The 22,737-nt window shown below is 41.1% G+C and overlaps 1 long non-coding RNA gene across 2 annotated transcripts in view; it reads right to left on the reverse strand.

Annotated features, from left to right (window-relative positions):
- LOC311261231 overlaps positions 1 to 20,463 on the reverse strand; it is a 51,307-nt gene extending 30,844 nt beyond the window's left edge. For both annotated transcript variants that reach the window (XR_014623116.1, XR_014623117.1), the window contains exons 1-3: positions 20,356 to 20,463; positions 19,609 to 19,685; positions 6,078 to 6,149 (exon numbers count right to left, since the gene is read on the reverse strand). This is a non-coding gene — a long non-coding RNA (uncharacterized lncRNA). The remainder of the gene's footprint in view (positions 1 to 6,077; positions 6,150 to 19,608; positions 19,686 to 20,355) is intronic.
- Between the last annotated feature and the right edge of the window lie 2,274 nt (positions 20,464 to 22,737).

Below are 22,737 nucleotides of genomic sequence, written 5' to 3' on the forward strand. Positions count from 1 at the left end.
TGAGAGATACCAAGGATGAATGAAGGATGATGGTGATGCACTGGAGCAAAGCTCTATAAAAGAAAGCACGAGAGGAAAAGGAATGAAAGAAATTGATGGTGGTCTGTTGTTTGCCCACTGGTCTACAGCCTAGCTCTGTCAGGGGCACAGATGACCCAAAACCAGAAACTCTCCCTGCTGTCGTCCACCTCCCGAGACCTCCATGGCACTGACCTAATTCATACTGATTGATCTTCTTCCAAGCCCTCAAATGTGACCCCTCAGCCACTTTTCTCTACCTCACAACTACATATTTAGGCTGGAAACTTCACTTTAAGGCTGTGTGTTAATGCTTTTCAATGATCTGTTATGCCTATGATTTATTTAGATGCATATTCTATACAAGTGTGCATCTGTCTGACGGCAAGTCTATTGACCACTGTCTATTTATTGTATTATTGCTTCTCCATGGTGCTTCTGCTTGACAGTGAGAGAGAAGTTTAATATCAGAAGAGTAGAAAGATACAAAAAAGAGAACATTAGTCTTTAGAAAATCCACTGCAGGACCAGGCAGTGTTATTTTTTAACTGGGTTAAGAGTGCTGAAAAGAAGCTGAAAAGAGGTACTGCATCTCAGGAATTGCTCTTAAAGCCTTTTTCTGAGAGGAAAACCTATTTTCTGAAGAAGTTGTGATGTACCTTGTACAGAATATGACGACACTTTACATGATGAAATATGATCCAACTCAAAGCTGAACAGTAAATGTGACATCTTTTGTTTTCTCTTAAAGTTGGTCTAAAACATTAAATAGGGGATTTTCAGTAATCTAGCTGTTTATACTGCAGTGCCCATATAATACTTAGTCTTGTTACTGAGTTCACATTGATAAACAATTTTGCAGATGCATAAGAAGTAAAGACACAGCAGTGGGATGAAAAACACTGTATATATTTAATTTTCCACTCTTTAACACTGCTCTCATTAGCCACAGCTGCATGATCATTGTCATCAGAGTCACTAATGACATCATCACCGTCTTCATTGAGTGAGTAAACAACTGTGATTGCTGGGCACCACACAGCACAAATTCTGTAACAAGATCCGAAACCCATGATAGAATGCAACTCCATCCGTTCGGCCATCTAGAAAAGGGAAAAGGAAATCACTGGAGGCCTCAGACCCTCCTGCGTAGTCCCACACTATCCTCCCCTGTCCAGGCAGCATCTCAGTGAGTTAGACTGAGTGGCCTTGCTCCAGTGTGTTGAATAATGAATTAGATTCTGATATCCTGTGACGGAGACTGGGAGAGAGCACTTCCTCCCTGGGCCAGAGTGGGGCTTGAATACCCGTGAATAATACATGGCCAAAAGTGGGTCTGGTGAAATGACTCAATACTGGGAGTCAAGTGCGAGATTATCTTTCCACGGTTATGAAAATATTGCAGCCTTCGTAACACAATAGGAGAGGTGAGAAGATGATCGTAAGAAGCAGGTTCACAGTTTCTTTTCTGTGTGAAGAATTTGTTATCAAATTGATTTCAGACAAAAAACTGAATACCTGGGTTGTTTCTGAAATGCCTGTTCAAAAAGCATCTCTGCCTTAGCCTTGTTTAGTCATTTACTGTAGAGAGATCGTATCCATCCAAACTAGTCCGGTGTAAGTGCTTGAAATAAATAAAAGAATTGAAAAAAAATCCTTTTCACTGAGGGTGGACGAAGAAGTGTGCCTCTGTTCAGCATGGCAAGAGTAAATCTGCAGTCCCACCTTATTTCTCAGTCTTTCCTTTTTTCCATGTTTCATCATGGGATTCTGGTTACATGAATGTGGAAAACTAATAATCACAGCACCTGTCTTTTCAAACAAAAATAAATCCTCCCGGACAGAATTATGATATATTTACTTATCTTTATGCAGTTGTCAATTTACACATTGAGAAATGGATTTTTGGCCTCCCACAAGACTAACCGGGGGCCCCTGTCTCTCACTGGGCCAAGTCAGCCTCCAAGAAAGCTGGAAACCACAGGCTCTCGCTCAGCCCCAGCTCTCCCAGCTAACCGCTAATCCATGTGTTTGATACATTAGACGCTCTGCTTGGCTTTGTTCTGCAGGGATGTGCTGTCCCTTCTCCTGCCAAGTCTCCCTTCTTCCCTCGACTATCTCTCTTGCTCGTGCTCTCTCTTGCTCCTGCTGCAGTCCAGAGGATTACGCTGGAGTCCATGGGATTTATCTAATTGTGTTTAATTAGGGCTGGGTCAGGCCCGAGTCACAAAGCTCAGGCTGTTGGATTTGAGGAAGCAGATACCGCAGAGTAACCCCAGCAGAACTGAGGCCGGCAGGTGGGTCTGAGTAAAGTGAGAAACGGCCAGATAGAGAGACGAAAGTGAGGATAAATAAATAGATTAAGAGTGAGGAGAAAGAGAGGGAGATAGAGGGCAGAGAGAGGTGGAAGAGAGGAATCAGTACGGCGACAACAGTGTCTGTGTTGAATTCCCCCAAGGAAAAATCGATTGCCACGCGCCGTGCTGTTCCCCAGACCTCTGCTCCTCCATGCTTCTCTCCATGACACCATGCTGTGGGGAGCCGTAACTCACTGTGCCCTTGGTCGAGGCTTAAGCGGATTGTGGGTCAGGAAGTCTTCCCTTTGGCATGATGCACTGTATCCCGGCTAAAATAAATTCTCCACTGAAGAGCATTAACAGCAAGCGGCCTCTTGCTCTTGTCTGCTGAGGACTACCAAGGGCTTAGAGAAAGACAAAGGCGCAGAGGGGGTGCAAAAGGAAAGCGTCAGTTTCTTTGATTTTCATCGACTAAAGACCTCGAAGTCTACTGAGAGCATTTAACACTCACTATATCTGGGTTACTTGGATTCTTTGTTGTCAGATTACAGTCCTGTGATACTTCACCTAGCAAGCAGTCATACCAGACCTGTCTCCTAGAAATTACATTTAAAGAAAACAAATCTTTAACAGCAAATACCTTTTGAGGGAATGTAATGCCAACCAATTTACATTTTCTATAAAAAATAATGTACCTGGCAAATCACGAAAATGTTGATACTGAACTTATCGGTAAAATGCTCACTGACAACACAAATAAAATTGTTTCCCACCAAAATAAGTAACTTTGCAACACACTATCCACTCACAGTGACTACAGCATTATTCAACTATGCTTTGGCACTAGCAGCACTTTGGTAAAGGCAGTTGTATAAGAGAGGAGACAAACCACTCAGAGCATTTAGAATAGAATAGTCCAGAACATCAGAGATGGTGGTTGTATGACATATACATGTATCTCGCCCCTTCTCCCAAAAGCCAATTGTGTGCTTCATCACAGCTGAACCAGGAAACATATTAGACACAATGGTGTTGTTGCACTGACACAAGCGCACAGTTGAGATTGACAACAGTTTCAACCGTTTTGGTTGCAGCTGCAGACGGACTAAGCATGGAGGAGGAAGATATCACGCTCATGCGTAGGATTACCAAGAAAGGAGAGGTGATTAAATCATCAACTCAAATTTGTTCAACTGCTCTGGTGAGATGAGCTGACGGCATCACGTCATAGCACTCTGGATTGAGCCTTAAAAGAAGTTGGTGTCGTGAAACCATGCGCATGCATGGTAAAACCTGTAACTTTTGGGAGAAAATCTTACTGTGAGGCTAGGTCAATTAACTTTTTAAGCGTTTCATGTATTTTTTGGCCTTTTCATGGCTTTATTAATAGGACAGCACTGAGAGGTGACAGGAAACAGGATGAGAGAGAGGGGGGGTGACGGTGAAGACAAAGCCTGTGTACATGAGACGCAACTGAGCTACTGGGGTGCCCCAAGACTGTGGTTAAATGTTAACAAAACATGTTAAGCTACTGCTGACTTCTTCGGCATTAAAACAGACCATGATCTTTCCCTAATATTAACCAAAGTGCTTTGTTGCCTAAATGTAACCATAGACTGGTGTGGATGTGAACCCTCGCCTCTGGTGTGACACTTGTTCAGCATAATGATATTATAAAGGCAATTTAGTAATATACAGTCATAAATACTAGGAGACAGGGTTGGTCATGCAGACAGCGCACACATCTATAAAGAAACTCAAAATATGTCACCATTTACTCGGTCCACTACAACACACGGTGTAAGTCTGAGATGTAACCATAGAAACTTAATCAAGCGCTTATTGACTCTCATCTGTCGTAAAAGGAGAAGCAAACACATATTTTTTTCCCGTCCAATAATTCAGTGAAATGCTGTTGATACTGGTACGTACCACATGTAGAAATCCAGCAGTGCATGAAAGAAAAATGTTTATCCTCGTAAAGGAGCTGTCATGTTAAATCTCCAGAGCATTTTCTCCTGTTACAGACAAAATGAATCTGGTCGCCTCATAATGAGCCCCTTATTATGGCATTGTGTTTATGTTGGGCGAAACAAATTGTTATTCCTGTGGGGAGGGATGGAAAAAAATCCGTATGTAATTTGTGTACTGCGGCATTGTCATCAGGAGTTACTGTAAAAGCGGGCGGCCTCTGAAATGTGAGCTGCTGACACACACACACACACATACACATACACACACACAAAGTATGCAATAGCAAAGCCACACAAAAAGGAGTTCTGGGGCCCATAAAGACATGCTGATGGAGCGGCAGTTGTAAATGAAATGTAATGAAATGCTGCTGCTTGCTGTTGTCTTGATTCACTTCATCACATTGTGATCTAAGACTTTACGAGACAACCACCCCAACTGACAAATCTATATAGTTTGTCTTGTTTCTTCCCGCTGTCGGTGCATGTGTGTAAAGAGAGTTTCTGTTTATTATGTACAAAATATTAAGAATCATTTCCAAATTCAAGGTTAAGAAATCTGATCTGAAATGTCTGAAATATGAAAAATCTACAATAGGACAAAAATAGATTGTCCCCACAATACAGCACATGTCAGTGCCCCTATTAAATTGAGTTTCAACCCAATAAATTGACCACACTACATGACCCTATAACTGCCTGATTCCTATCATTACCAATGTGTTGATTCAGTGAGTGAGACAGATGGCCAGTCATAGCCAATGCTATCAACCTCAATTGACTCCAACAGCTCCTACAATTACTCACTACCTCTTAATCACAATGACCCATAAGAGTATCCAACGCTCTCCACCGGGCTCAGAAATGGTTCACTGTACAATTATTCAAATCACAGCTGAACAAGAGCAATGGATGGAATTGCTGGAATTGAGTAATAATAGAGGGAGTCGGTGGGGACTCAAAATGCCACAGGTTGAGCAATTAAGTAATAGCCACAGTAACCTTTCTGAAGGAAAGTAATATATGTATCATGTGGCCCCATATGATCAGAGAGACAGCAGCCGGAGCAACATCTCATAACCAGGAGAACATCAAGGAAAAGGTAGAGCCAAGATGGCTTCTAATGGCCTACTGGTTTTTAATATAATAGATTAATCTACCGAATTTATTATTGAATAATTATGCTTGATTAAACTGAATACATAAATATTATTTTAATTGTAATACATTGTTTGCAAAGCGCCTGGATATCTGCAATATACAGTCAGTTTTAACAGACATCCTGACAAGTTGAAAGAACGGCTATGTGGGTTAGATTCCTGGATCAATGAGGTGAAAATGTTAAATGATCTAGATATCTAGGTAAGTCTGTGGTAAGTCACAAGCGCAGCTGTGCCTGCCACACACTGTATCACGCTGCAGATCAGCTGTTTGGGTCAGCCTTTCCAAAGCACCATATTATTTTGATTAGTTTAGAATATCTACTGTATACTTAAATGAAAGTCTGATCAAAATCCAGAATTGTTCTGGACGATGACAGAATGGAATTGTTATTTAATTTGAATTGCTATAAGTTGGATACTTTTGTTTCTAAAGCCTAGAAAAAATGTCAGGATGGGTCATTTGTTTAGAATTATTTGTAATTTCTGTCGTTACTCTGGTTTCTGTTCTGTTTTTCTAAATAATGGGGTCTTGTAAGCCTGTTTGGGCTGGGCATATTATTTGTACATTGCATAATAATAAAAATCAATCATCATCACTAAGCTGGCTATATGGAAATGTTGCCACATACCTCTGGTTCCTCACATCGGCACCACGAGTTCTGTTCATCCTGCCCTTTACAGGTACCATCAGAGCCCTTTCTCTGGAAGAAGAAATGGGGGAAACGTCAGTGTGATGTTACATCACATCGAACCAGAGATGGAGAAAATGAATAAAACTTTATTATTCATCACAAGGTTGGCAGGATGAACTACTGAACACAATATATCCATTTGCATCATCCTAACAACTCAGTCCTCTGTCATATGCAGCATTAACAATTGAGCTCTATATATCAGCCCTGGTCAGCGCCTTTCAAATCTCTGCATCCTCAGGACAACCCTCCTGACTTGATTTGAACTTTTGTTACAAGTGAAGAAAAATGTGTGATTAACTTTATTATGTGTTTTAATGGTGCCAAACAGACAACACCACACCACTCACCAGAGTCACACCACCGGATATTTTTAAGGACACCACTTTTTTGGCCCAAAAACCGGGTGTTTTTATCGGCAAACCTGGGGATACTGCAGATATTTCCAGCCGTTTTTGTGGAGACCAAAACCAGCTATTTTTCACAGGAACTCAGACCATCTCTATCCGTGATTGTGGCGACCAAAACAGGTAATTTAAGCCAAACCAAGAGAGTGACAAGAGAAATGTCACAACATAAAGAAACGTTAAGCTCTAACTTATCTGTGGTTATGCAGAAAGGTACTTAGCTAACAATTATTGTGGTGGTTGGGGTGACTGGCAAGGGAGTTGGGCAAGACGTCATTGTCCTGAAGGGTCTTTCAGTAAACCAGGCCCCTAGTTAGACAAAAAGGTGACAGATGATTTGAGTCTTCATTGGAGCTAATTATTTCAATCAAAGTCTCCATGTTTACAGTTTGACAAGTAGAAAATGTATTGTACCTGTTTAAGTTCATGTATTTTGTCTATAGGGACCAAATACAGGATAAAAATAGAAAAGAAGCGAGCGTTGTCACACAACAATGCAGCAACAAAAAATTGGATCGAGGAGTGAAACTGGAGGCACTGTTGTTCTTTGCATAAGTCACCTCTGTAGACTGATACTATGAAGTATGGCTGCATTGTCCTGACTGCTTGAGGTAAAAGTGGGACACAGCCAGACTTAAATTAGAGAGAGGCACAGCAGTTGCATGTGTGCACAAAACACTGAGGCTGGTTGCCTAGTCACAGCGGAACACAGCGCTGCATCCTGGTCCCTGAGAGTGGACTGGAGATGCTGACTCAGTCGACTCCCTCAGCTGCAGGCTGGAATTGGCCCCCAGGAGCACAATGTCTGACCCACATAAGTCAACAGTACAGTACCAGCATACATTAAGTTTCGCAACACTTATAGTTACAATAACACTTCTGGTGACATTATGTCCTCTCATAAGAGCTTGAGTGTTTTTTCACGTTGAAATTTCCACAAACAAAATGATTTTAAACTGCTGAAGCACAGTAACATAATGAAATGCTCAAAGGCTGTCCTCATGTGACCCGTGAACATATGAGGACATTAAAAGACAGAAATAATCACCTTTTGGTGAATCATCTGTTTAATTTGTGGAGTAGCATGCAGCTTAGTTAGTGTTATTTCTCTAAGTTGGATAAATGGGCTCTTTTGTTCTCAAAGTAAATCCCACATTGGCCATATACTGGTCAATTGCACATACACAGACACACACACACATACACAAAGGGCAGTCAGATGTGTGGTGGCCTGAGGCTTACTTGCCCTTGGCAACAGCATGCGACCATTGCCTCCCATTAACCTCCTCCAAAGAGGGGGAAGAGAACTGCAAACAGACAAGAGCTGAAGACTTTATATTTAGAGGTGTGCTGTTGAGGCTCAGTTAGCTATCTGTTCAGTCTTTGGTCCACCTTGAGAGGCAGCGCTTGCAGGCTAGCAGTAACCTGGCAACAGGTTAGGTACACTTCACTGATTGTGTGCTCTTATAAAAATATTTGCCTGTGTAACACAGCTGAGACAGTCGGGTAAGCTCACTCACTCCTCGAGCAGATATACTGTCTAAGTGCAGTGATGGTATTTAACACAGTACATTTACTCAAGTAATTTACTTAAGTACAATTTTGAAGTACTTTAGGAGGCAAATATTTTAGAATATCAGAAAAAAAAATAACACTGATTCCAAAAATAGGGAAAATGCTGAATTTGCATACATTATATGCATATCTACAAAGAGTATAATTTACCATTACTTGGACTTTTGATACTTAAGTACATTTAATATGAGAAACTTTGACGATCTTAACTTTTATTAAAGTATGACTTTTGGTTACTTTTTACAACACTCTCTTACACAGTGTGTTGAAATAGAAAAACTAGCTGGTGGGAAACTGGAGTTTAACGGCTTGTAACAAAGTCAACCCAGAGGAGAGGGAAGGGGGAAAGAAAGAGGAAACTTTGGTTCTCGCATTTACGAATATGGCCTTCGATACTGAAGCTGTGGCCTAGATGACACTTTTACTTTGAGTAGGTTTCCATATATGTGGTGCACTCATGCTCCCTCTGCTCCACTCTCCTGGAGGAAATACTATCCTCAACATTATTCAAGATCAACGTTCGTTTGAGAGCATGCTTTTGTCTGGGATTGATCCGTAGCATGGCCATTTATCATGTGGGCGGTACAACATTAGAGTACTGGAGAAACTGTGACGTCAAACTGTGTGAATAGGCGACTCAATACTCAATACTTTAATAATGTGGTTTTCTTTTGCCTATTTGTTCCAAAGCAATATTAAAAGAATAAGTATCTCTGTTCAGCATTATTTGGATAATATTGTTCTGAAGGACCTCTTTGCTCCTTACGATAAATAATTCAAGATTTATTATGAGCAGTGAGTAAACAGGATCCTGATCTATTCAGATAACATGACCTCCATTATGTTATCATGAAGACATGAAGGTCATCGATTGGCGTGGGATCATTAGCAACTTTCAAGCTGATTCATCCGCTGCTCCATTTAACACGCAACATGGTTGTGAATGGAGAGGTAAGGAGATCAACTAGCCCCTACGGTTTCCAATCAATACATGCAGCTGTAACCAAAGCTTGCTCATTTTTTACAAACTAATGCACACAACAAAACAACAGACTGAGCATGAGTGACACCTGAGAAATTATGAAACACATTCATGATTTTATGACTTACACTGTTTAATTTTCCCAGTCGGAAGTATGAAAGTTTGCGTGTACTTTTCCACGCCAGCTTTGATCACTGCCTTCGAGGAAATGGTCATCTGGAGTCTGTAAAGGAAACTTAGCCTTAATTGTTAAAACTAACACCGTGCAACCTGCACTGTGTTCACCCTGGGTTGCAGTGGGCACGACGGCAGCTGGCTCTATTTTGTTGTCAAATACAGGAAGGCGGCGAGGAGAAAAACACCATGAACTTGTATCAGTAGAGAGAGAGAGGACACTTGGTATTATTAATAGTAACAGACCCATGACAGTGAACAGAGAGGAGCCTGTGTGAGCTGCCTTTTATTTCAACCACCCTCCCATATGCCCCGCAACCCCCCCACTTCCCTCCACCCCAGCATCTTATGAAATATGTACAAGGCAAACAGAGGTGGGGTTGATGCGCAGACCTTCCTCCTCTATGACTAACCGCTACACGTCCAGTACCATTACTTATTTATAAGGCATGCCGTGTAAGTGCCAGAGTGGCCTCGCTCGCTTCCCTCCACGCCATAAGGGCACTTTCATAACACCCTGTTTACATTTCAACCACCAAGAGAGGAGTGATAACAAAAAAGGATCTCCAATTAGTTACAGTGTCCAGAGCATGGCGCGACACCGGCGGCTGTGACGGTTCTGATAAATATTTGTAATGTGTCTTTGAACCCATTGGTTTGTGCTGGTCATCATCCAAGGTTATTGGGGGAGATGGGTTGAACACTTTTCCATAGGGTCTGCAAACTACAGAGTGAGAAAAAAGTGTAAAAACAATAAGAGCTTAGTTCTAAAAAAAAGCTGTTCAGTGTACATTGCAATTATGTTCAAGGAGCAGTGACTGTGATTATGTTGGTCTTTTATGCTGTCTGCACATTTTAAACCACCTTTTGCTGTCTTTTCTGGCTTTATCTGTCCTTAACATGGGCTTAGATCAAAGATGCCAATTCCTATTTTATGTTGTAGGGCCAGAACTAGCACCAGGATTCAATATTATAACCACCGTGCATGGTTTTGCAACAGCATTCATTTCAGTCCATTCAATGATTTCAAATGGTTTTACTGCACATTGAAAGGAATGATGGATGCTCAATAGCTGGATTAGATTCTCTTGATACAGATGGATTGAATAATAATTAAAATCAATTCAGACAACATTATTATGGAAAAATCAATGAATACAGCAAAGCCTCTTGCACAGTGATGTATATTGCAGATTTTGGAGCTTTGAAATTTGGCTTCTCAGGAAAAAAAAGGAAAAAAAAAGACTCTTTTGCCACTTGCATGGAAATAAGTGGGAGGATTCATTGTCAGCAAGTAAACAAAGCAGTGTGACAAGCCAATACCCCTCCTCTCCTCCACCACCACCACCACACACAGTTTTTGTAACACAATAAAAAATCAGATCAAATCTGGATTAAGAGAAAAACGCCCATGGCGTTTTACATGCACCTTCCAACTGTATGGATTTCAAGCTTGCCAGGGTACGTACCAAGGGAGACTATCTGGTATAACTGCATCCTGCTATATGGTATTATTTACTCTGTGTAAACCATGAAGTTCAATGGATCTTTTCTTCAGACGCTTATTGAAAATCAGGTCATACTCTCTAACATGTTTCTTCTACCAGTGTAGACCTTAAATATGATAGCACAGAAAAAAGTCTCTTCTAGTAAATATATTTTGGAAAATGTGGGCTGCTCAGGAATTCAAATAAAGATTTTTTTTTAGATAAAACTGTACGTGTTGTACAGTTTTTGTACACATATTCAGATTGCTTTACTATATATTGTGAAAGCTAAGCATTCTCTCTCCCTTATGGCAATGTAGGTCATATTTTCCTCCAACTCTGCCTCTTGAGTGTCTCAGCATGAGGCTAGCCCTGGCCCATCTCTGAATGCCACCAAACACAGAGCTGGCACAACCTCTAGGGACACACACACACACATTCCGACAGAAACGGTGCCAGGCAGACCTCAGACATGTTACCATACTGCACCACTGTCTGGGACCTCCTCTGCCACTGTATCCCCAAACCACTATCCAGCACCACGCCTCATAGATTCAGCCTCAGGCCAGGCCAGCCCTGCCCAGCTGTGTGTGATCCAGACCAGACCTGGCTGACAGAAGTCCATGCTCCATCCACACCATCCACTCCATCCTTCTCCACGTCTCCCACACCCCTATCTCGCTCATCACTTGTCTCTGGATGGATGGGGGCTTGGGATTGACGGCAGGCTTGTCGCCTCCGTCCTTGCCATCGCCATCTGCTTGGTGAGCCCAAGGAAAGTGAGAGGAACGGTTGCACGCTTCTGCCAGCCAGCCAGCTAGCCTTGCCGAGGGGCCGTTGTGTCCAAAAACGCTGTGCCGTGCCGCAGAACCTTAACTCACTGTCACAGGGCCGTCCAATGTGATTGATCTGGTCCATTTAGTCAGAGCAGCCAAGTCTGGAGGAGGCCTGGTCCTCCTGTAGCCCCTCCAGCCCCCTCCAGCCCACTCTATCCCTGACATCCCAACGAGCGCTACACAAACACTAGAGCCCTGCCAGCTGGCCCACAGGCTTGACATGGTCTGTCTGCTTTTTAGTTAACACGCCACAGGCCTAAAACCAGGCTTACATGACTGTCCACAGCTCAATTCCTTTGGCTGTCCTATTGAGGAGTAATTGCACTGAATTGAATCATAGTAAATGTTCCATTGTGATCTGCTTTCAGTACATGATAATATCATTTTGTTGTATAGTTTTTTTATGTTATTAACCACAGGTAATGTGAGATTCAGTAGATACAGATACAGATACAGTTTCTCTGCGCCGACGAATCAAAGCTCAAAGGAAAGCTTTTTACTAGCACCATAAAATTGCACTGAGAGATGTATAGGATACGTTTTTTTATTTCAACAAATGTGTCTCAATACATTAATAAGTGACGGATGAAATGTAGCTCAGAGGAAATTGAAGAGGTCATCAGTACAGGTTTGTGCAGTTTCATTTTACATCCCCAATATCATTTCCTGTTCAGCATATTTACGTACCCCTATCCCTTTTATTGGATGGTCGCTGCTCTGGCTTGGCTCATTCCAGGGAAGACATTTCATTGGTGTTTAGTTACTATGAAAATGAGTTCCCTAGACAGAGAGGTCATGGCCACAGCCCTTCATCCAGTTGCTATTCGTGCTCTGTGTGTATTACATCACTTTGAAATCAAGCGAGTCCAAAGCATGGTCTTCTCAATGCTCCCTTTTAACAAGCCGAGTGTTAGTTTTTGGGATTTGCCCATTGCATGGCTTTACGGTTTCCCTTAAAATTCCAACCACATCACATGGACTTATTTTTCTTTTAAGACGTGTGACTGCTGAGGAGAAATCGATTCTCGAGCTGCTCCATTTCACTATGTAAACAGAAAATGATTGTAGATTTAGCGTTAAAAGTCATGTAAGGTTTATTGGTTTGTTGATATAGATGTGACATTTAGCTGAAACAGACATCGCTTTAAAAGCTTTAATTGTGAGCACTGAGGCAAGGCAAGAGAGCTTTTAGTTTCAGGAGAGAAATTGACTCTATGTATTGCTGGTACACTGAGGGAGTTTTAGAAACTCAGGGAAGTTGTTAGGAAAGTTGCGTGTCCTATCACTTTAATATTTAACAAGAGGAGAGCTTTTCCTCTTCAACTTTTCAACGTCCTTTTGGTCACTGTGTGTTTTTTTTTTTTCTCATCTCACCAAGCCATCTTCTCTCTCACTCTCTCTCCCCCTCTGTCTCTCTCTTTCTATCGCTCATGACTGCTATTTCCGTACAACCGTGTTGCTGTACAAGACAATCTTTGAATCATACACAGGGTAAAAGGGACAAAGGAGAAAGGTGTGCAACTTAAAAATGCAGTGAAGCTAGCTGGTCATGCAAATCAGATTTTTTTTGTTTTTTTAACAATTTAAAATTGAGACCAAATATGCTCACTCAGCCTTTACTTCAGTAATATTCATAATTTATGCTTAAAGGTACACACAAGACAAAATGTTTTGACATTTTCAAGGTTAAATCCACCAGTTTTACACATTAAGGTGTTTTTACAAGTCTTGGGGAGTACTACTGCTACGTGCTATGAGAAAACAGTAGTAAAGCAGAGGAAGCTGCATGTTATCTGATAAACTGCCTCCAGTGATGTCACTGAAGTTGCATTTTGGGTAATACAGGCACCAGGTTTTGAAAGAGAAGAAGACTGTGTGGAATAAGAAATGTGATATCTCTGGTTCTGCTGTGTTAATTTTGATCAGTGTCAAAAGTACCCAAAAGGCCAAAGTACCCAAACTTGAGTAAAAGTAAAGATATCATGTTAAAATACTACTTTGGTAAAAGTGAAAGTCACCAATATGAAAATGAATTGAGTAAAAAGCTTTAAGTACCTGATATTAATTGTACATAAGTGTTAGATAAAAAAAAAAAAAAAAGCTACATATATTTATATATTTACTGTAGATACTGTAAACAAGGTGTCAATTGATTATTGGTCAGGTTGTATGTTGGATTCAATATTCAGCATTTTTTTAATCATGAAAATCTGTGTTCTTTAATCTGATTGCTGATGAAATAAATTTCATTAAAATGTGCTGTGGCTCTTGATTCAGAACGGAATTGCAAAGTACTGAAGTTACCACATAAATGTATTGGAGTAAAAGTAAAAATTTTGGGGGCTGAAACGTGGTGGAGTCGAAGTATTACGTAGCAAAAAATGCAAATACTCAAGTAAAAGTACAAGTACCTGAAAAATGTACATAAGTACAGTACTTGAGTAAATGTACTTAGTTACATCCATCAGTGATTTTGATCATTTGTTTTAAAACTGTGCATAATGACTCCAACAGTGTTATAGGAGTGCAAAGACTGCTTGCCAAACCTTGGAGCCTACATTACCCACAATGCAACTTGCAACACTGAGTGACATCACTGGAGGCAATTTATCAGATCACATGCAGCTTCCTCCAGAGTCACAAAAGGATTTATACTACCTTTTAAACATATGAGGTAGCACCCTGCGAGACCTGGAAACACATTTTAATGTGTTACCCTTTAAATGCAGTAGTTTTCAAACAGTGGGGCAATATTTCTAATTTTCATCTTCTACCAGAATTTGAAGTCACACTATAGAGTGACATCCGAGGCAAACTCCCTGTCCGACTGAGGCAGTTGGAGCGCTTGTCTGTGTGTTGTCCAAAGACCACCATGGGAACTTTACTAGAGGGGTTGGCTGGAAAGATTGTGGGAGTGCAGTGACAGTTGGCGGACTTTTCTCATGTGAAAGGACCCAGCCGTCCAATAGAAAAACACACCACTACAAACAAAGAGCATCCGTGACCTGATAATGAGTCACTCTGAGTTTGATCATTTTAAAAAGTAGTGGCAGTCTCCCAAATTTTTTTCTCATTTCCACATTCGTAATCGTAGCCAGGTTAATTAAAGAATTCTTTTCTTAATTCCCCAGAATATAATCATGACAGTTTTACAAGCGGCAAGGTAATATGATCTCATATTTTTGTTCGGTGCTGCTAACCGTGTTGCAAAGTAGTTTTAAGCGTGTCTCCAATGGTGACATCTCATCATGGCGCAGTATGAAATGGTCCTGAAGTTGAATGAGACTCAAACAAAAGCGTGAGGGAATTAGTACATGCGAGGCACATTTCCAGAAAGTGTTTATGTTCTTCTTAAAGCCTTTCTCTGGCAGAAGCGATTACATGAACGTCTCCTACTTATTTGTTTTCATCTGAACGTTTGGCTGAGGGGTTTATCCATCTTGACAAGCACATAATATGGCTTTTGGTGCTGTGAGGGAGGAAATGAGAGAGATCGGAGGAGAGAGAGGGGAGAAAATGTGAAAGTTAAAACAGAGACTCTATGGTTGGGTTTTATCACTTTTCTTGCTCTTCCCCTCCTCTCTTTAACAACATGCTTAACCCCCCAAAGATGTGTTGAAAGATCACAATAATCCCCTCGAAATGACATTAGTCCTCACTCTCCTCTTTGAGTAGGTGGAATGTATCTGAGCCAAATTACTGAAGACACTCTAGGGTGTTGGGAACGATGTGATAAACACGTAAAGTTCCCAATGTAAATTGATTAAGTCTAAAAAGTATAAATATGCTGTCTGCTCAGCATTCCATGCTAAGCCAATTAGAAGCTCTACAGTAAATGAATTTTGCTCCATGTGATAGTTTGACTTCAGTTCCTCAGCAGTGAAAAGCTATCTTATCTAACAGTGTACATTTACTAGTTGAACTTTCATCCTCTTCTCTTGGTCACTATCATTATCATCATAGCTTTGAAACCACACCGGCATGAAATAGGTTATTAACAGAGAAAAACTGTTTACACAGGCTGTAGTTAATGTCATCGATCACACTGAATCAAGACAGTCCCAATCCTATGCTATGTTGCATTCTATAATGTACCCCGCAAAAAAAACACCACAGTAAAAAGAACAGGGCAGAAAACAGTGTTTTATTTGCTAAATGGCAGGGAAAAAAAGGTAAATGCATAATATTGCCGGGTTGGATTGTCCTCTAACATAATGTCTCAACCACTTGGCCACTACTTGAAGCAAACTTCAAAATAGAACATTACAGAATGTGGACCTCTCTCTCCTCCAATGGTGCATTTGAACATCGCAGAAAGAGCACCAAAGTGCTTATTTCTACTCCATCAAATGGGGAGCCTGGGAGGCTGGATTGGAGTGCTCAGCTCCTGAAATTGCTGCCAAGATATGCCACTGACTTTTCAACCAGCTTTCACTTACAACAGTATAATACAAAAGTGGAGAGGAGGGGCCTCTCTGTGCTTGTCTCTGTCTTTGTGGGGGTATTTATGCCCAAACATTTTTGGTTTGAACCCTGTTTTTTGTCCCCCTCTATTCTTTCTAAGCCTCGACCAAATTCTGTGGTCTTCTATTTTGTTTTTGAATTTATTGTTTGTGTCAATGTGAAAAAAATGTGTGATGCCAGACATGAAGCAGACTTGAGTAAATGTTTAGATTTATTTATCTAATAATCTGCTGTACGGCTATCTATCTTGTGTTATAACTTGTTGTATCCAAGGGGTTTATGCATATGTCTGACAGTGTTTTTGCAGCCCATATAGCTCTGTATGTGTGTGGCTGTCTGTTTGCCGATCCACTTCCCCTGGTGTGTGAAGTGTTGGATAATTAGCTGCCTTATCAGCCTGGGACACGGGCAGTCTCCTCTCCACTGACAGGTCATGGAGCCCAGGACCAGCGGGAGGTTGAAGAAAAGGGGGAGGTGGGATGATAAGGCCACAGGAGGAGAGACAAGGAGGAGAGAGAGAGAGAGAAGGAGCTGAAGGGAGAGAGAACAGGGGGAGAAGGGGGAGGGGGCAGAGAGGCAGACAAAACCTGAAAGAGAGAAATGGGATGAGGAGCCAGACTGAGGAGTAGACAGAGAGATGGAGCAGTTAAAAAGGGGGAGACAGTTAGGCCCCGCAAGGACAGAGCAGCTGCTCCGGCCTATCAGCTCTTCCACGAGACCTCGGCACTCATTAGCATAAATTCGAATGACAAATGTGGCCCGCTTTGGCAAAGACTAATTAATTCACAGAGGGGGGAAACTCACCAGAGTAAGAATTCAAATCATTCAGTGCCACAGGCCTGAACAAGTGTTAAGAGGGAGCGTGTTGAGCTCCATTGTGTTTTGGAATTACTACAGTTGCCTTACATGTCCTGAAAAGGTTACAGCTTTCAATTCAGTGTTTGAGTTGTGTTTGCTTTTCATATAAAAAAAATGTCAGCATCAGAAGTTTAAGTTTGTCAAGGTATAATGTTGCTTTTTAAAATAATCTAGATTTACACAGTTTGTGTGTGTCGGTGGGTGGGTGTGATTAGGTTGATTGTACTGATAGATTGTGTTCACACACACATTTAGGCACACACATTCAGGACTTGATGATTTATAAGAGGGAACAATGGACTGGAAAAGATTGCTTCGCTCTGAAGTGACGGCAGGCTGCCCAGCCACAGGGAAAGGATAAGTGCTCCCCCTTGTGTTTGGCGCACGTACTCCTGCTTCTAATCCTGCCACAATCTAGTTTCATAAACCGTGATCATAGGTCAGTGTAACTCTGGGTCACATTAAAATGATATTGCGCTCTGTCACTATGGATACCTGAACAACGTTTTGCACATCATTTCAGCCTCTTTTATTTCTTCTCAGCACAGTGAGCATTACCTCATTTTGTCCTCTCTTCGCCTGTCTGAAAAAGAGGCAAAGCCTGCCAATAAAATGTCTGTCTCCTCAACTTTTGTTAACAAGCCGATCGCTCTCAGGGGATTTGTATAAATTGAATCAATCCAACATGTTGGCAAGTGAAACCAACTGGTGTGGGGGGCCTAAATGATCCGTTTGCATGAGATTATAAAGTATCTGCTTCATGCCCCAGCTCGTGTCAGCCCCCTGTCCTCTTTGTTTTCCACTTTACAGCACATTTAAGTCATCAAGTCCAGGTGTTCCTGCAACAGCAAGTGTGTGTGTGCATGTGTCTCTAATTGTGTGTGTGTGTGTGTGTGTGTGTGTGTGTGTGTGTGTGTGTGTGTGTGTGTTGGAGAGGGTGTCTCAGTCTCTAACCCTCTCTCAGTTTATGTCTGTTTCACTTTCTCGACCGCTTTATGTCTCCATCTTTTCTTTTCTCTTTCTCCATATTCTAAAACATACCAAGCACAGCCAGGTGCAACTGTTTTCCTCACCAAATCCCTTGTTAAAGACCCCACAACGGTTGCCCAAAAGCGCTAAACCAGGCTCTTCCTGCTCCATAATTACATCAAAACAGAACATGTTGTGCTGTGTGAGGACTATTTATACATCCACATTGAGAGCCAGTTTTCTCTCTTTCTGCTTTCAAGGAACATCCTTCTTCGACTACTGTGTATGCATGTGTGTCTGTGTATGTGTATGTGTGTGTGCGGTGGTTGGCTGGGAAAGTGTGATTCTCCAGGTGGCACACAGGGGCCCCAGTTGCCGCTGCCCATTACCAATTACCCCAAGACTCCTACACCTGTGAAACGCATTATATCTTGACCAAAACACTCAAAGCAGGCAGCTCTCTTTGTGTCTGACAGTGGCGGACAGCTAAAGCGATTTGAAGGCAATGCTATAACCAACTGTTGGTTCAAAAGGGATCATTCAGGCAAAGCCACAACTATTATGGTCCTACTATTCATATCTTTGCATGAGGCCATCACAATTTCCATACTAGCTCTGTATGTAATATGATTGGTCTCTGGTTTAAACTACAGAATGGTCTTTGTTGGACGGATCTCATAATCGTGCAATGTTCCAGGCGCTGATGGGCAATTACACTGTAGGCCCGGACATTTATTTATTTAATACCGTTGCTACCATGGCAATGACGTTTGTCTCATTCATGCAAACATGCTGTCATTTAACATTCATTTAATTTTATTTTTGCAAATCTCCATATTTGCAGACAGACTTTTGACACTGCTTTAGTGAATAAGTCGTGATCATGTCTACAAAAGAAGACACATAAACTTATCCATCAAGTTGGAAAACACAAGACTCCCACACAGGAGACTGGGATTTGTTTCCTGTTCGGAACATATTGCTAAATCGTCATTTTCACTTTCATCATTTTACACTTGATTCACTTATCATACTTGTTTTTTTGTTTGTTTCTTTGTTTTTTCAGCTTCCTGTCGCAGTTTGGTTAGGTTTAGACAACAAAAATAGTTAGTTAGTAGGTTAACTAACTAATATGTTAGTTTTAGGAAAAGATGGTTTGCATTCAAATAAAACATTTTGCTAACCACGTCTACAGAGGGTAACTTCTCCCTTTCTCTCTGTGTATGGTGCAACATTAGTTATGATGTTCTACTAACAATACCAACCCAGTGTTATATCCACATCCAGTGTTTTAAAAAGTACCCCAGAGTCACACTTGAGTAAAAGTAAAGATATCGTGTTAAAATATTACTTGGCTCTGATGCAGAATGCAATCTGCAAAGTAACTTGTAACTAAGTAAAAAGTACAATATTTGCCTCCAAAATGTAATGGAGTGGAATTATAAAGTGGCGGAAGTACCCAAAAACCCAAGTACTTGAGTAAATGGAAGTAGTTATATTCCATCACGGGCTGTATCAGATGTGCATGAACAAAGCAACGTCTGCAAGATTAATCTCTATGCATTGTAGGCAGTTATTTGACAAATCCATCCATCAGTTATTCAAAAGAAATCGTATCAACAGAGACTCCTTCTCTGATGTTAGAGAAAATATGTATAATAAATATAAGCTATATCTACAAAGGACGCAAAGACATTCAATTGCCCACACACTCACCCTGTCAGTTTCACAGTGTCGTGACCAGTAGCTGTGGCAGGTTATCCACTGAAGGGACTCACATCGTGCCTGTGGAGCTGAAGAGATGGAGATGTAGTAAAATTAACTGACATCAAAGCTTCAAAATCCAGTCATTTCAACATTTTTTAGGTACATTGTGTTGCAATAACTGTTGACTGGTGAGATATTGTTATTTGATTATGCAACACATAATCTGATACAAAACATTTAAACTGTTGTAAATACAAATCCCAGGTTTCTGTAACAATTTCCCAGATGCAATGTAATGTTACATGCTAACTACAAACACAACTCGGCATGTCATGACAATAACATGTCTCAAAAACTTGTGTCTTGAAGTAAACATGCATGCTCAGGCTTTTCTTCTTTTACCATGCAGCAGTCGAAATTGTCCAAGTGCTGCAAATAACTCAAAACAGTATCATCACAACAAGCTCACGTAGCCTGAACCAGAGACCATAACACCATAGACATGCTGCCAGCCTAATGTATGTCCAGACTTATATTCTCAAAAACTACTGAGCTGACAACTTCGTTAATATCGCCACATATCAAGCACTAGCAACAGCAGAAGACGTATGACTTCGCAAGCTAGCTAATATTACTTATTCAACAGCAACAAGTTCAGCTCTGTTTCTGTCGTGCAGCCTTTTAATTAGCAGAGATGTCGTCGACGACAAAAGAGTCTTGAGAGACTTAACTACTGTCTGTTTTCTTCTTACGCACCTCTGTTAACCACCTCCTCCATCTCTTCACCTCTGTCATGATGTCTGTTGAAGCTGCTGTGATAGCGGTGTGAACACACACAGTCCACCCGAGGTGCTCCAGGTAGAGTTAGCTAGCAGAGCTATCTTGTAGCTTCAGTGCGCTAAAGTTGCAGGTTGCTTTCAGGAAACTCTGTAATTCATAGAGTTGAGACAGAGCAGCCGGAGGACATCAGAATGAAAACCTGAAAACATGTTTACATAAATACGGAAGCCCTAAAGGGCCATGCATTCATACATTTTATTTCCTCCGTTTTCCCGAGATAACAAGTTAATTTCATTTGTAAATTACATCGTTATCTCGGGAAAACAAAGTTTCGTTATCTCGAGATCTCGAGAAAATTATCTCGGGAAAACAGCAGTTGTTATTTCCAGATAATAACTCGAGATTCGAGAAAACAAATGAAAAGATCTCGAGTTATTATCTCGAAATATCAACTTCCGTTTTCCCGAGATAACGGGATAATTTTCTCGAGATCTCGAGATAACGAAACTTTGTTTTCCCGAGATAACGATATAATTAATTTGAGATCTCGAGATGATGACTGTGATATGATAGGCCTGAGATTATGGAGACGCCCAGGACCTCGTAGCTGGTCAGCTATGTAGTTAATGACAACATCAGGCTCACTTAAATTGCACTGAAGCCTTGCTAACCGTCTTTTTAGATTACACACACTAATGTGTATATTATCTGTAATAGCAAGGCATAATGCTATTTTAACCTGTGTCAGGCCTTGATTGAAAAGATATGTGACGTGGTGATCGATATGCTCCTGCTCCTCTGACATTGCTACACTGAATGATGTTTCCTGCAATGACTTAATATACTACACTATCGTTTTGTTTTCTCAAGATCTCAAATTAATTATATCGTTATCTCGAGAAAACAAAGTTTCGTTATCTCGAGATCTCGGGAAAACGTCAGTTGTTATTTTGAGATAATAACTTGAGATCTCGAGAAAACAAATGAAATTAACTCACGGGAAAGCGGAGGAAGTAAAATGTATGAATGCATGGCCCTTTAGGGCTTCCTTAAAATACATCATTAAATGTCCCACAATTTAATTATAAAGCACTTAAATGTCTTAAAAACGGCGGTTGCTAACAAGTGGCTTAATGAGACTACTGAAATATGTTGGACATTAAACGTCATCACACCGAACACAGAGACTCATCTACTCACCAGTCCATCTGTAGAGGCAGACTTCAGTTACAAACTATTGTAATTTTAACTTTACAACTTGTAAATTTATCAATTTATGGAAAACGTGTAGCGTAATTGTATAGCAAGACGCTTAGTGGTGGTGACGTTGAAGCTATGTGATGGCAGTGTTGTCTGTTCATAGCCTAACATTAGCTGTTTTACTTCTAGCGGTTTCATTTACGCTTCGAAAATTACAAAAGTAGTGTTCATCTGTGGAGATTATCTTGCTGAACAACACGTCTAAGTATCATAAACTTGTCTTATTTTCAGCAATATTCAAAAATCCAATCCAAAAATCTCATAGGCTTTTAGTCGAGGGAACCAGGGCGATGCTAACATCCAGGTTAGCCTACAAAACTATGTCACCGCTACACCACTCTATTTATTAATATTCCTTGTGAAGTACCGTTTGACCTCCCTCTGTGAAAGGTGCTTTATTAAAGAAACTTTACTTCCATCCTTCTTAAAATGTTTTAACTTCTTTTAAACAGCGATGGTGCAAACTCTGATACTCATATCTACTTTTCTGAAGGTAGCTAGCGCGATTATTTAAAACAAAACCATACTTTCACTCACACAGACTCAGGTATGGCTGTCGCGACACCTTGCAATACCCTGCCGACGCACATGGAGCATAGAGGAAGGGAGTGGAGGGATCATGGGAGGAAATGGTTTCATGGCTGAGCTGACTGTTTGAATTAGTGTATCTGAAATGGGCATCGTCTGCTAGCACTCTGACATGGTGTTGCTCTCGCCTTTGGCATGCATCCATCCCTTCAGACTGACATACATGCACACACATAGTCACACATGCAGTCATACACAGACACATGCGCGCGCACTCGCACACGGAAACACACATTGTGCGTTTAGTTTGCCTTCCTCCGACCTCCCCGCTGTGTCTGACACAGCACCCATGATCCTTTGCCTCGCGGGCTGTGAGCTGTCAGAGTGACAGGGCATGAGGAGGTTGACATGTGACACTACGAGACAGGATCAAATGTGTCATCATCTCCTCGAACAAAGAAACAAAGAGATGAGAAACTCTTTTCTGTACTATAAGCTAATTTCTGTCAGTAATATCACAGACAGGTTTAGGTTTTTCATCTAATTTCATTTTCATCAGTTTCAACTCTG

The sequence above is a fragment of the Pagrus pagrus genome (assembly GCF_965226575.1).
Source record: "Pagrus pagrus genome assembly, chromosome: 8".
NCBI lineage: Eukaryota > Metazoa > Chordata > Actinopteri > Spariformes > Sparidae > Pagrus > Pagrus pagrus.